Genomic DNA, 12724 nt, shown 5'->3' on the forward strand with positions numbered 1-12724 from the left:
GAGGGGCCTAAGATTTAGATTTGACAGAAAAAAATCGACCTCAAATAGTAAAAAAATAAATTTGTCAGATTCACCTATCATCTATTACTAACAACAGTAGCGATAATGTGCTTAGAACAAAGCAAGACAATTAGAGCTGAAGAAAAAGAGTCAAGAGGTTCGGAAAAAAAAATTGGGCAACAAGTTTTATTAAAAAAGAGTTAACCCCTAAAATTAAAATTTACAATATTTTAATTTTTACTATAAAGGATTTTATGTAATTTTTAAAAAAGCCTTCTTGCATTTTTCTATTATCTCAAACAGGTCCTTTTATTTGGAATGATTGTTGAATTCATTTATGCAACTTTATAACAATAAATTTACAAACGAAGTTACAAATAAATAGTACAATAGAGTCATATAAATTGAATAAAGTTTCTCAACTAAACTATTAATTTTTATAATATTAACAAAATAAAAAATTTCTTATAGATATTATTTATTTTTGTTTATATTTTGAGTTGCAAATTAACTAGATATTTATGAAATATGAAATAATGTGATATTCCGACGCATTTGATTACTCTTTTTTTTTTAATTTTTGAACATATTTGAGACAGCAGTGACAATGTAAAAAGTGATAATTGATGTAATTTTAAATATAGAGAGGGAGTCGAGATAGTAACTAAAGTGTAGGGGGATTTTTTTTTTATAAATTAAACTATTTAACTTCAATAAATATTCCAGCATCGACAGGAAAAAAAATCCAAAAAGGCTGCAAACATGTGGTATGTAGTTGGAATAAGGGATCGGACAAAACGCAGATAGGGGTGGTATGTATGTTTTAATACTCTGTATCGATGATAACAGAAGAGCACAGCCCATGTGCCTGCTGAGTCTCATATTCTGAAACCGACGTCTCGGACGAACCACGTGTTCTCTCCATCTCTCAGAAATGCTAAACTATAGTATATGATTCTGGTACTTAAAGTTGCTATATTTTTATGATTATAGATTCTTTTGTACTCGTAAGTTTTCGATTGTTGGATAAAAAGATATACGGTTAGAATGATAGTGATTTTCTAGAATTGAGTGGATGATTAGTTGAATAGTATAATCTAACGGATGAAAATGATTAAAGAGGCAGATCTAATAGCCGAAAACTTATGAGTATAAAGAGAGCTGTATTTATAAGAATATAATAGTCGGACTCTTGATTCTGGAGAAAGTTTACTGTATGACAACTCAATCACATTTCTCTTATTAAAAAGAAATATAATAAAAATATTCTTTATTAAACATGATGGGACGGGTGAATCAAAGAATGACAATCTTATTAGTTAGGGATATCACGTCAACAATATATATATATAACTAGTGCATTCTAAATTTTTTTCTTATTCCGAAAGCTCAAAATCTCCATTTTGCTTTTTATGTTGAAAGCAAAAATAAAAGTAGTGTGATTGGTATTCAAGATTTTAAGTCAGAAATTTAGTTGCTTCGTTTTTTAGCTAAGAAGAAATTTAATTTCTCAAAAATAAAAACGTAAAAGAAATTTTTTCGAAAAAATATTTTCATAAATTTTTCTTTTTTCAATTTTCTGTCCATTTGATTTTAAGAAAAAAACTGACTTATTTTGAAAATCTTTTCCCAATTTCATGGAAAATTAATATTTCTATTATTTGGATATTTTTAAGAAAATGAAAATACAAGTTTTCTATAAAATTCGAAAAAAACTTTTCCAAAGAAAACTAATTTTTCTTGAAAATAATCGGCCGGAAAGCTGGAAAAAATATTTTTCATAAAATGATTTTTCTTCAAAAAAAAAAAAAAAATTCATGCTTGGCCAAAAAACCAAACTAATTAAGTACATTTTTTTAAAAATTGAACTAAGGGACTGCATTCTATATTTCTCTCTGAAAAATTATATAAGACTATAAAGGATTTTTTTATTCAGAAAAAATTAATTTGCCCAACTATGGTTTAGCTCATGTTGATTTTATTATTCTGTAGTCCGAAAAGTTATACTAAACTACCATATGATTTAGCTTATTTTCAAAAGCTACACTTAATTATTTTGTGATTATCAAAAAAAAAAATTTTATTTGGATAAAAATAGAGATAAAATTAAATGCTAATTAAGTCCGACTTTTAAAATCGCCGGATGATAAAATAAAAAATGAACCAAATCATAGGGGGGCAAATTAAAATTTGCCTCTTTTTTTAATTAGCTCAGGCTCAGTAGTCCAGAGCACCAGAAGCTTGGATGCAGCAACATTGCGATGGTGACCGTTCACCGACCAACACACGCACCACGTTCTCAATCCATGGTCCAAAGGTGTTCTCCAAACGACGACAAAGTTTCCGTTAACAAATATTGAGTTTAGTCAAAGTTAATGAATAGATATTATAAATGTTTGGTCAATTTATGATGTATTCTAAAAAATTAGGAAATCAATATCATTTTTGCCATTGTAAATTTATGAATTGTTAGTAAAATTACCAGCATGTTGCGGCGGACTGATGCTATAAAAGACGGAAGATTGACAAAGTAAAAAGTTTTAAAATTTTTTGATTTATTATGAGAAGTCAATAAATATATATAGAAAATATGAAACAGATACAGCAAAATTTATAATTTTAGAAAATAAATTACACATAACAATAATAAAAAAATAGTAATAGAACACTACTCTATACGCATCTTAATTGCGCCGCTGATATTAGAAAGGCGAATCCTGATTTTCACGTCACATTCGTCACCGTTGTCAGCGTCGAGCTCCTCTTTGATTACGGCTACGTCGAACCCGTATAGATCTCTCCAGACCCATCGCTTTTCTTCCCTCACCGACTTCAAATTCATTGCTATTTCCTCCCACCGTGTCGTGCCGCGATTCTCATAAGCCTAATTTCATCCCCACCCAATTTTTAAAAAAAAAGACAAAAAATTAAGAAAATTATAAAATATGAATCATTTTTTTGTCCCCTGTAAAAAAAGAAAAAAAAATTGTTTCTTCTGTGAAATTGATTTACTTAGATGATAATAAATCATGTGAACATATTAATTAAGAAGTGGCAGGTAGAAAGACGAAACATCGTACGGTGACGAAAGATAATAAATTTGATCATGTGGAAGGAGGTAGAAGGCAAAAGTGAATAAGGTAATCTAGTTTAGGTTTGTAATCTAGTTTATAAATGTTATGTTGTTGTGTACTTCAATTTTCTTTATATTAAAAAACATATAGATTTTATGTTCATCTTAGTCAATTAAAACTAAAAATATATTATTATTTTTTTTGTAAATATATTTTTAAGTTTACCATTGTATAGTTTAGTTTGCTCCAGTAATTTGCGCTAATCAATTAGTTTTTAATTTAGTATGCATCAAACTGCATTTCTAAGCAGGATATCTATAATTTAGTTGACAAGATACTAATGATCCGTTATTTTTCTCATGGATTATTAGCAATTTGCGTATCCTCCAAAGCTTTTCAGATTAGAGGAAGATATTTTTTTTATAGAATAAGTGCTTATATACCCTTTAAAATTTTTAAAATATCTATTTTTTTTTTGTTTTCAATATACCTCTCATATATTTCTCTGTTATTCAAAAATATCCATGCATCAGATTAAATGTAAGTTAAATATCTATCAGAGTTAAAAAAATAAAAATACCTATTTATCTTTAACTTAAGAGTAAATAAGAATGGTTTGTGATAGTAGAGAAGTATATTTAAAAAAATAAAAAATTAAAATATTTCTTTTATCCCTAACTTAAGAACAAATAAGAAAAATCTGTGATGGTCGAATAATATATTTGAAAAAATAAAATAGTAATTTTACAGAAATAACGACTATTGTTCACTAACAGAATTTAAATTTAAAGATATATTTGAAATAATTTGGAACATAAAAAAGTTACTTTTAATATTAATCTTCTAAGAGAGATTAATTAGAGAGTCAAAAGTTTTTCAAAAATATATAAAAACAATTTCTCTTTTTTTTTTTTTTATCTTGACATTTTTGCAGTGTTTCTATGTAATAACAAGTTGGTGGAGAAATATATAAACAAAATTATCCCTTAATTATTTGTGAAAATTTTTGTTTTTGTGATAATGATGAATGGTCCCTTCCCAGGCTACAGTTGTTAGATGCTGGTGCTGGGGACTGGTCCTGCAGTGTTCTGTTTTGTCTAAACATGTAATTGATCCTCATTAATGAACGGTACGGATTAAGCTGATCCTGAAGCTTTTATGGGGCCCAGAGCTTTTACACTTAAACACTTGATATGATGAAGGGAAAAACAAAACAACAAACAAACAAACAAATAAAACAAAACAAAAAAAATCTGCATTACTAATGGCTTATTATTAAGTGACAATTTTGAATGCTGAGGATAAGCTTCAAATTATTTCCTCTGGTATTGCGAGGACCCACTTTCCAAGAGTAATCCATCATAGGGCCATTCTAATACTATGCTTAACTCACTTTTTCTTTTCAACCTACCCACCGCTTAAAATACTATAACATGATTAAGAATTTTAATCCTATTATATTCTCCCCCTTTAAGGCCTCGTTATATAATCCTGATTTAGTCGTGACTCATTTCATATTTTCGACTTTGATACCAACTATGACGACCCACTTTCCTGAATGTCACACATCGTAGGACTATTTTAGTCCTAACACACTTAATTCTCTTAGTCTCGAAGAGTTTTAACCTTATTATATTTATATATATAACTATTTGGAATTTCACAAATATAACATATTTTTACTTTGCCGTCCCGTGGTTTAAAACATTGCACTTTCCGCTCAGCCCTATGATTTAATTTTTATTTTACTAAAAAATTTCATATCAAATAGGATGGCAAAAAAGAGTTTTCTTAAAAAAAAAAAAAAAACTATAAGATGGCAAAGTAAAAATGAGCAAAACTACAATATAGTTAAGTACAACTTTTTAAACAATAAGATGGCAAAGTTAAAAAACTAAACCATATGAGGGTGAAATGCAGTTTTTTGAACCACAATTAGGCGGAGTAAAAATGAGTTGTGCCCTAGGGGGCTTTTTTAGTTCAACCATCTACCTAACTTTATCTTTTCCAAAATAACTATAAAATAAATATTTACAGAGACGCCCTCAACTATATGACATTTTGGAGTCGGTCCCTTAACTTTTATCTTTTTGTTAAGATCTTCTCATCTTTTTTTCATTTTTTTCTAAAATTAAGTGATTTTACTCCAAAAAAAAATGTAGAAGTTTCACTAAATTTATCAATAGGCAGGTGGATAGAGCTCCATTGGTTCACCGGTTTCACTCGTAATTTTTTGAATAAAAAAAATTTATATCCGCACCCGTAAATAGGGGTGTAAACGAGCCGAACACGAGCGAGCTGGGGTCAGCTCGTGTTCGGCGAGATGGCTCGTTAAAGTATCGAGCCGAAACATTCACCTCGTGTTTGGCTCGTTTATTAACGAGCCGAACACGAGCTAGCTCACGAGCTGCCCAACGAATAATAAATTAAAATGATTAGTATAAATTTATATACAAAATAAATTTATCCAATATTATCCATTAGACTTTGATCTTTTGAAACTTTACATATAAATGAGTCTTTTTTATAATTAAGCTCGCACTTATATTTTTATTTTGCTAAAATAAAATAATAAAAATATATATTATATATATATTTATTTATATACAAAAATATAAATTAAATAAATTATATAAATATAAAATATATGTATCGAGTTTTATCGAGCCGAACACGAGCGAGCTGACTCCAGCTTATGTTCGGCTCGTTTATAAACGAGCCTGAAAAATTCAGCTCGTATTCGCTCGTTTACTAAACCAGCGAGCCGATCTCGGAGCTCATTTCGAGCCGAACACAGAGACCGACTCGCGAATAGCGAGCTGATTGCCACCCACGCCGTAAACCTAGAGATAGATACCTGTGGTACGAATAAACATCGTCAGGTCAAATTTATTTATTTATTTATTTATACATTATTTCTATATACTTTGGCGGTCTGAGTCCTGACATCGTCCGTGCGTTGTTGGGGGTCGTTCCTGCTAAACATTTGTTGGTACGAAAGGTAGGGGGCCCAATTTCTTGACGGGGTCAAAATTCTGGAGTCGCAGATCACGTTCGCACCTGCACCTGCACCTGCAGAAAGGAGGGTGACAAAAATTGCGACGGGATGAGGCCACGCGAGCAAATCGACGCGGGCATGGAGAGTCGATCCGACGGCGTAGCGTGGCCGCCACTCACACCACCACTCCACCGACACTCCCCCCACTCTGCCCCACTCCACCCGACCATTTCTTCCATATTTAATTTTTGATAATAATTTATTTTTTTCTACAGTAATATTATTCTGGAACGAAAATGTAAAAAAAAAAGAAAAATGAAAAATCGTTGGCTAAATAAATAAAAAAGAAACGCGTGGGTTCCCCTTTACTGTAGGTGATTCGTAAAGTGCAATGCACCTTACTCTCTATTATTTAAATATTAATACAACGCTTTCGGCCTTTAGTATTAAAAAGAAGAAATAATTTCATACAATTTTTTTTGCAAAAATATCGAATAGCAAATGTGTCTCTATAAAGTTCAAGTTTTAAGATATTATCTCTCAAAAAGTCTGAACGGTCTTAAATATATCCTTACTGCCAGTGTCAATTAAAAAAATAAAGTAAAATATAAGTAGAATACTTAATCTTGATTAGTGAGTTAGAGGTAAATTGACTTTTTTACCTTTATGATATTATATATTCTTTTCTCAATCAAAACTCCAGCAATGTGAACTCTTCTTCCTCTTCCTATTTCTCCCTCTCTTTCATGCTATTTTAAGTTGATGTGTTGTTAACTTATTTTATTGTTATGCATTTTATTAGAAATCTTTAAATTTTTTTATGATTGTTTTTATTTTGTTAAAAAAGAAAAGATTTAGAAGAGAAAAAAAAAGGTCATGCCAAAATATTAAATAGATAAAGAAGAAAAGGAGTGAGAGAAGAGATAGAGAAGAGGTTGTAACAATGGTGGATTAGATTAGGTTTTATAGAGGACGAAGATGATCACCGAAAAATTTTTGGGAGGACACTTCTACACAATTCTAATAGTTGGAAGTTTTTGAGAGATATATTTATGATAACAAAATTAGTATTTTATTTATGTTCTGTTAAAAAACGAACAATAAAATAACGATAACAAACAAGATGACAAATATGAACATTACTGAATTTTTAAAAGAATAAATCTAAAAACTTGAACTTTATAGCGATATATCTACTATTCGATATGTTTACAGTTTTAAACTATATCAAATTAACCTCAAAAAAATGATAAACGTCTCTTTGCCTTTCCTAATTTGTATAGTGCATTTTTATTTCGTCACAAATGGTTCGTAACATTGCACTTCACTATCCTGTGAAATTATTTTTGTTTCACTGAAAAAAAAAACTACTGTGAGACCCCAGATAGTCCTATATATGAGATATAATAGGGCAAAACTCTTAACCCGGCTTAAGCATTTTGGGTGGTGGCAAGGCCCAAGAGGTTAAGAGAGTTAAGCGTGCTAGGACGGGAGTAGTCCTAGGATGGGTGACCCCCTGGGAAGTTGGGGCGTCACAACTACCATCAAGTGAAATAGCAAAATAAAATATTTCAAAGCTTACATAATGATATCCTGTTCAATGACTATAAATCTTTCAATTATAGTGTAATGAAATAGAAGAACAGGATAATTAAATGTAACTTTTTGAACTATATATACATGACAAAGTAAAAACGTGCTAAACATCAGGATTAGCTAAGTATAACATTTTAAATCACAAGATGGCAAAGTAAATATCCTAAACGAAAGCGAGGCAATTAAAGTTTACCCTAAAAAAAAAAAGTTAATAAGCTTTTGAGAGACGAGGGTATAGAATCTTACATAGGCAGCATAGCTCTTCGTAAAATTTGTTTCCTATGTAGATTCAATTATTTACATATAGTTATCTCAGCTTTTAATTTTTTGCAATCAGCCACCTAATTAAGTATGCAAACCATCATTTTTGTTTTATTTTTTGCGATAAAGAAACCATCAATTTAAAATGATTAAAATTAGCTAATATTGTGAAGAAAGAATAATAATCATATCAGTGTTATAGATGAATCTTTGTACTGTTAAAAATCATTCCTTTTAGTGTAAAATTAACTGCAATTATCTCATTTTATTTTTGTAACAAATAAATGGTAAAAATCGATCATTTTAATTTACTACAAAACCGTAATTTGATGTTAAAAAGATCAATATATCACCATTTGACGAATTTAAGTCAACCTTAATTTAACTTTTTTCTTTTTTTTTTTTTAGAGAAAGCCCCTAGGCTTAGAATTATCATTAAGAGAAGAGAAAAAATAATTAAAAAGAAGTACAAGGCCTTTGCATCTTTAATTCGATAAATGCAGGATGGTGATGGCACCCCTTCGAATAAAAGTTTAGATGGCTATTTGCTAGGCGAAAATTTAGTTAATTATTGTTGTTATAATTTTATTACTAAATATAAATTTTTATAATTTTGGTATGAAGATGACATAATTTATACTGAGATTCATAGTTTATACATTAATTCTTATAACCTATGCATATACTTTAATTTCTATAACATTTGCAGCTTCTAAGTTTGTAATTGATGGAGATTTAACGTATGCAAACTCCTACCTATATTTAGTTCATGCAATCTATACCTCTTAAAGCTTTCGAATTATTTTCGATGATATGACATATGATTCGACGATCAATTTTATTAGACATAATCTATACTATTATAATCATTTAGAAATCAAATTTTATATTTTTTTCAACATCATTTGCTAAGTGATCAAAGAATATCAAAATTAACCATTTTAATGGCCGATGTAGTACGTTTGTAAATTCAACGGTGTAAGATAATTCAAATTGGATGAAATTTTAATATAAAATTTTACTTATCATCAAGAATAAGATTAATACTTTCGATTTTAAATTTGAATATTTTATCACTATTTTTCATGAAATTTTATTTTCAGTCATTCATTTTGAGGGTACTGATTTATTAAACAAACGAACTCAAAAAATTATAAAATTTTTTTAATAATTCCAACACTGTAGATCACACTGTAGATAATGTATAATTGTGCCGATTGTTGAATCCGATGTCCCATTATCGAAAATAACATGAAAGTACAAAAACCTTCACACTTTTGGAAGTGTAGTAACCTAGTTCAATAAATCATATTTACTATCAACTTTTTTACTCTAGAATTCATAACAATTAATACAACTAAAAGGGATAAAAAATAGATAACAAAAAAATATTCCTCCACTATTAATTGTATTCTATTTCTTCTAAATTACAAGTACCAACATATTTACAACATAATGCTTTCAAAATTGAAAACAACCTACATTGAGATCTCGTGCATTTTAACCCTAAATGAAAGCCAAAATTGGCCCAATTGAAGTACTTCCGAGTACTCATAAATAATGTTGTGAGGGAGTCTCATGCATTGCCTAAAATAAAAGCCAAAATTGGCCTAGCAAACCCTGTTAACGTACTCTTTTGAGTACGTACGCACAAAAGAACGAGAGGAAGCGGACGACAACTTAGCCATGTAACAAATAATTTTACGTGGGTGTGTTTGGTTTCACCTAAAAATATGGAAAAAAAATTTCGGCGAAAAAATAATTTTACGTTGTTGGTGTTTGGTTTGTAGGAAAAAAAAAAAAATTTATCATGATGGGTGTTTGGTTGAAAGAAAAAAAAAATAGATGAAAAATTATTTAATATTTTTTATTATATATATTATTAATGTATAATAATTAATATATTATTATAATTTTTATATATAGATTCAATATATTTAAAATTATAATAAACATGTTACACCATATATAATATATGATATTAATAGATAATTACGAATTTATATATGAAATATTATATATATAAAATAAATAAAAATATATTTATAAATATGTATAATAATTTTTTATCATCTCATATATATATATATATATATATATATATATATAGAAGAGAGAGAGAGAGAGAGAGAGAGAGATGAGAAGAAGAGAGAGAGAGAGTCCGGCTACTATACTCTTATGAAGTACGATCGCCCTCGTACTCATAAGTTGTTTTCGATGATAGAGCTTTCGAATCGACGATCCTACACCGTTGAATGTTATTTAAATCATTTAAAACGTCTAGAAATCAAATTTATAATTTTTCGACATCATTTACCTAACGGTCAAAAGGTACCAAAATTGATAATTTTAGCGGCCGGTATGGGATCTTTGCTAGCTTAACGGTGTATAAAAACGAAATCGTTAAATTTTTGATAGAAAATTCTATTCACGATATGGATACAAGATCATAACTCCGATCTTAAATGAAGATCCGATCTTCCCTCATTTATATCGCCCACTTGATGAAATTTATTATGATTTCAAAAAATTACAAAGTTTATATTTTTAGAAGTTCAATACTTTAGATCATATTTTAACTGGTGGATCACATCGATTCGAAAGTTCATCATTAAAAACACTTATGAGTAATGGAAGGGTCTCTTAATATCAGTTAAGTAGTTAGTAACTCAGCCTCTCTCTCTCTCTCCTCTCTCCTCTCTCTGCCTCGTACTCTTCTCTCTCTCTCTCTATATATATATACTATATATATAATATATTATACTATTATAATATATATCTTCAATAGCCACTAAGTTATGTGGTTCTATTAGTTTTTAGTCTTTCGATTGAACAAAATGTACGATTAGGCTATGATGTGAGGTCCGCCTACAGGTGTTGAGTGATGGTTGGCTTGAATAGTCCTAATCTAACAGGATAAATAATATCAAAGAGTTAATCTAACGTGAAAACTCGATGCACAAGCCTTGTGGCTACTCGATATTATCCACATCCGGACTCGTATATTTATATCTATCAAATGAACGTTATGATTAATCTGTTAAATAATAGCATTTTTATCCATCTATAAATCCAATCCTAACGAACGTTTATGTCAATTAAAAAATGAACGGTTCACTTAATTAAAATAATTTCAAATAAGAACGAACGGTTATGATTAAATCTGTTAAAAAATAGCATTCTTATCCAAAAATTTAATATAGTGATAAAAATAAATATATATTTTTTAAATAAATATAATTAAATTTTGATGTTTTTGTTGTTTAAAATACATATTTAAATTTTAGGATCATCAAGAATAAAAAAATATATATAAATATTTAATATATGTAAAAAAAATATATAGAATATTCCATATTTTCTAATAAAATATACATATGAATTTATAAATTATAAATTTTAAATAAATATAATGTGCAAATTTATATGATTAAAATAAATTAAAATAATTTTACGTGCATTTGCACGTACACTCAACTAGTACTATATATAAAACCGTATAGGAATTCCAACCATGACCAGACGGAATCCAAAAATGAATAGAATAATATTTCCTACAAATAGTTATGTATTAAATTTGTTAAACATTATCCTAAATAATAAATCGAACGATTATAATCAATTCTATTAAATCTTACTATATATAAAAATCTATTCCTACAAATGGTTATGATTAATTTGTTAAAAAAATATTTTAAATAAGAATGAAGCTATGATCAAAGCTAATAAAAAATAGCATTCCTATCCATCTATAAATTCAATCCTACAAACGATTATAATCGAATTTGTTAAAAAATATCTCAAATAAAAATAAACAGTTATGATCAATTTTTTAAAAAATAACATTCATATTCATCTATTTTACATTAAAATTAAAATTTGAGTTTAAATTATGAATTAAATTTAATATTTGATATCAAATTTGAATTAACAATTAATTTTTTTATTACAGTGGATCAAAATTAAATTTTAAATTTTAAAATAAATGTGAATTATATTTTGATGCTTTTAGTTTAAAACACATATTTAAATTTGATTCATTAAAAATCAAAAAGTATATAAAAATGTTTGATGTATATAAAAAAAAAGAATACGGTAGGATATTATAAATATTTTCTAATAAAATGTAACATATTAATTTATAAATATAATTTTTAATATAAAATTTTAGATATATGTAATGTACAAAATTATATTGATTTGAAATAAATTATAATAATTATTACGTATATTTGCACGTACATTCAACTAGTATATATATATACACACACGAGAGAACGAGTGGGTGACTGGTTCATAGTTGGACCACACTCACGCGGTCCACCTGAACCAGACTTTCTCGTGCACTGCATGTTTTTTGAGCGCTGTGAGCCGCATGTTTTGGGAGCAAATTTCTGTTTTCCGCCGCGTAGGGATGTCAACGGGTCGGATATGGGTCGGGTTTTTAAAAACCCGAACCCGAACCCGAATACCAAGTTCATACCCGAATCCGAACCCGAACCCGACGGGTTTAAAAAATTCATACCCATACCCGGCCCCGACCAAATACCCGAAACCCGAACCCGAACCCGAAAACCCGAACCCAAAATAATGACTTCTTTTTTACCATATTTTAAAATATATTATACTAAAATCAAATTTTCAAAACATAATCAAATACAATCAAAGTACGTACATTCATGCCATATAGATATTTCGATACAAAATTTCAAAACACAATCATATATATATATATATATATAGAATTATGCTACTATACTATCAATAGTACCAAGCCCTTGGTACTATTGAGTTT

This window comes from Ananas comosus, linkage group 8, assembly GCF_001540865.1.
Source record: "Ananas comosus cultivar F153 linkage group 8, ASM154086v1, whole genome shotgun sequence".
NCBI lineage: Eukaryota > Viridiplantae > Streptophyta > Magnoliopsida > Poales > Bromeliaceae > Ananas > Ananas comosus.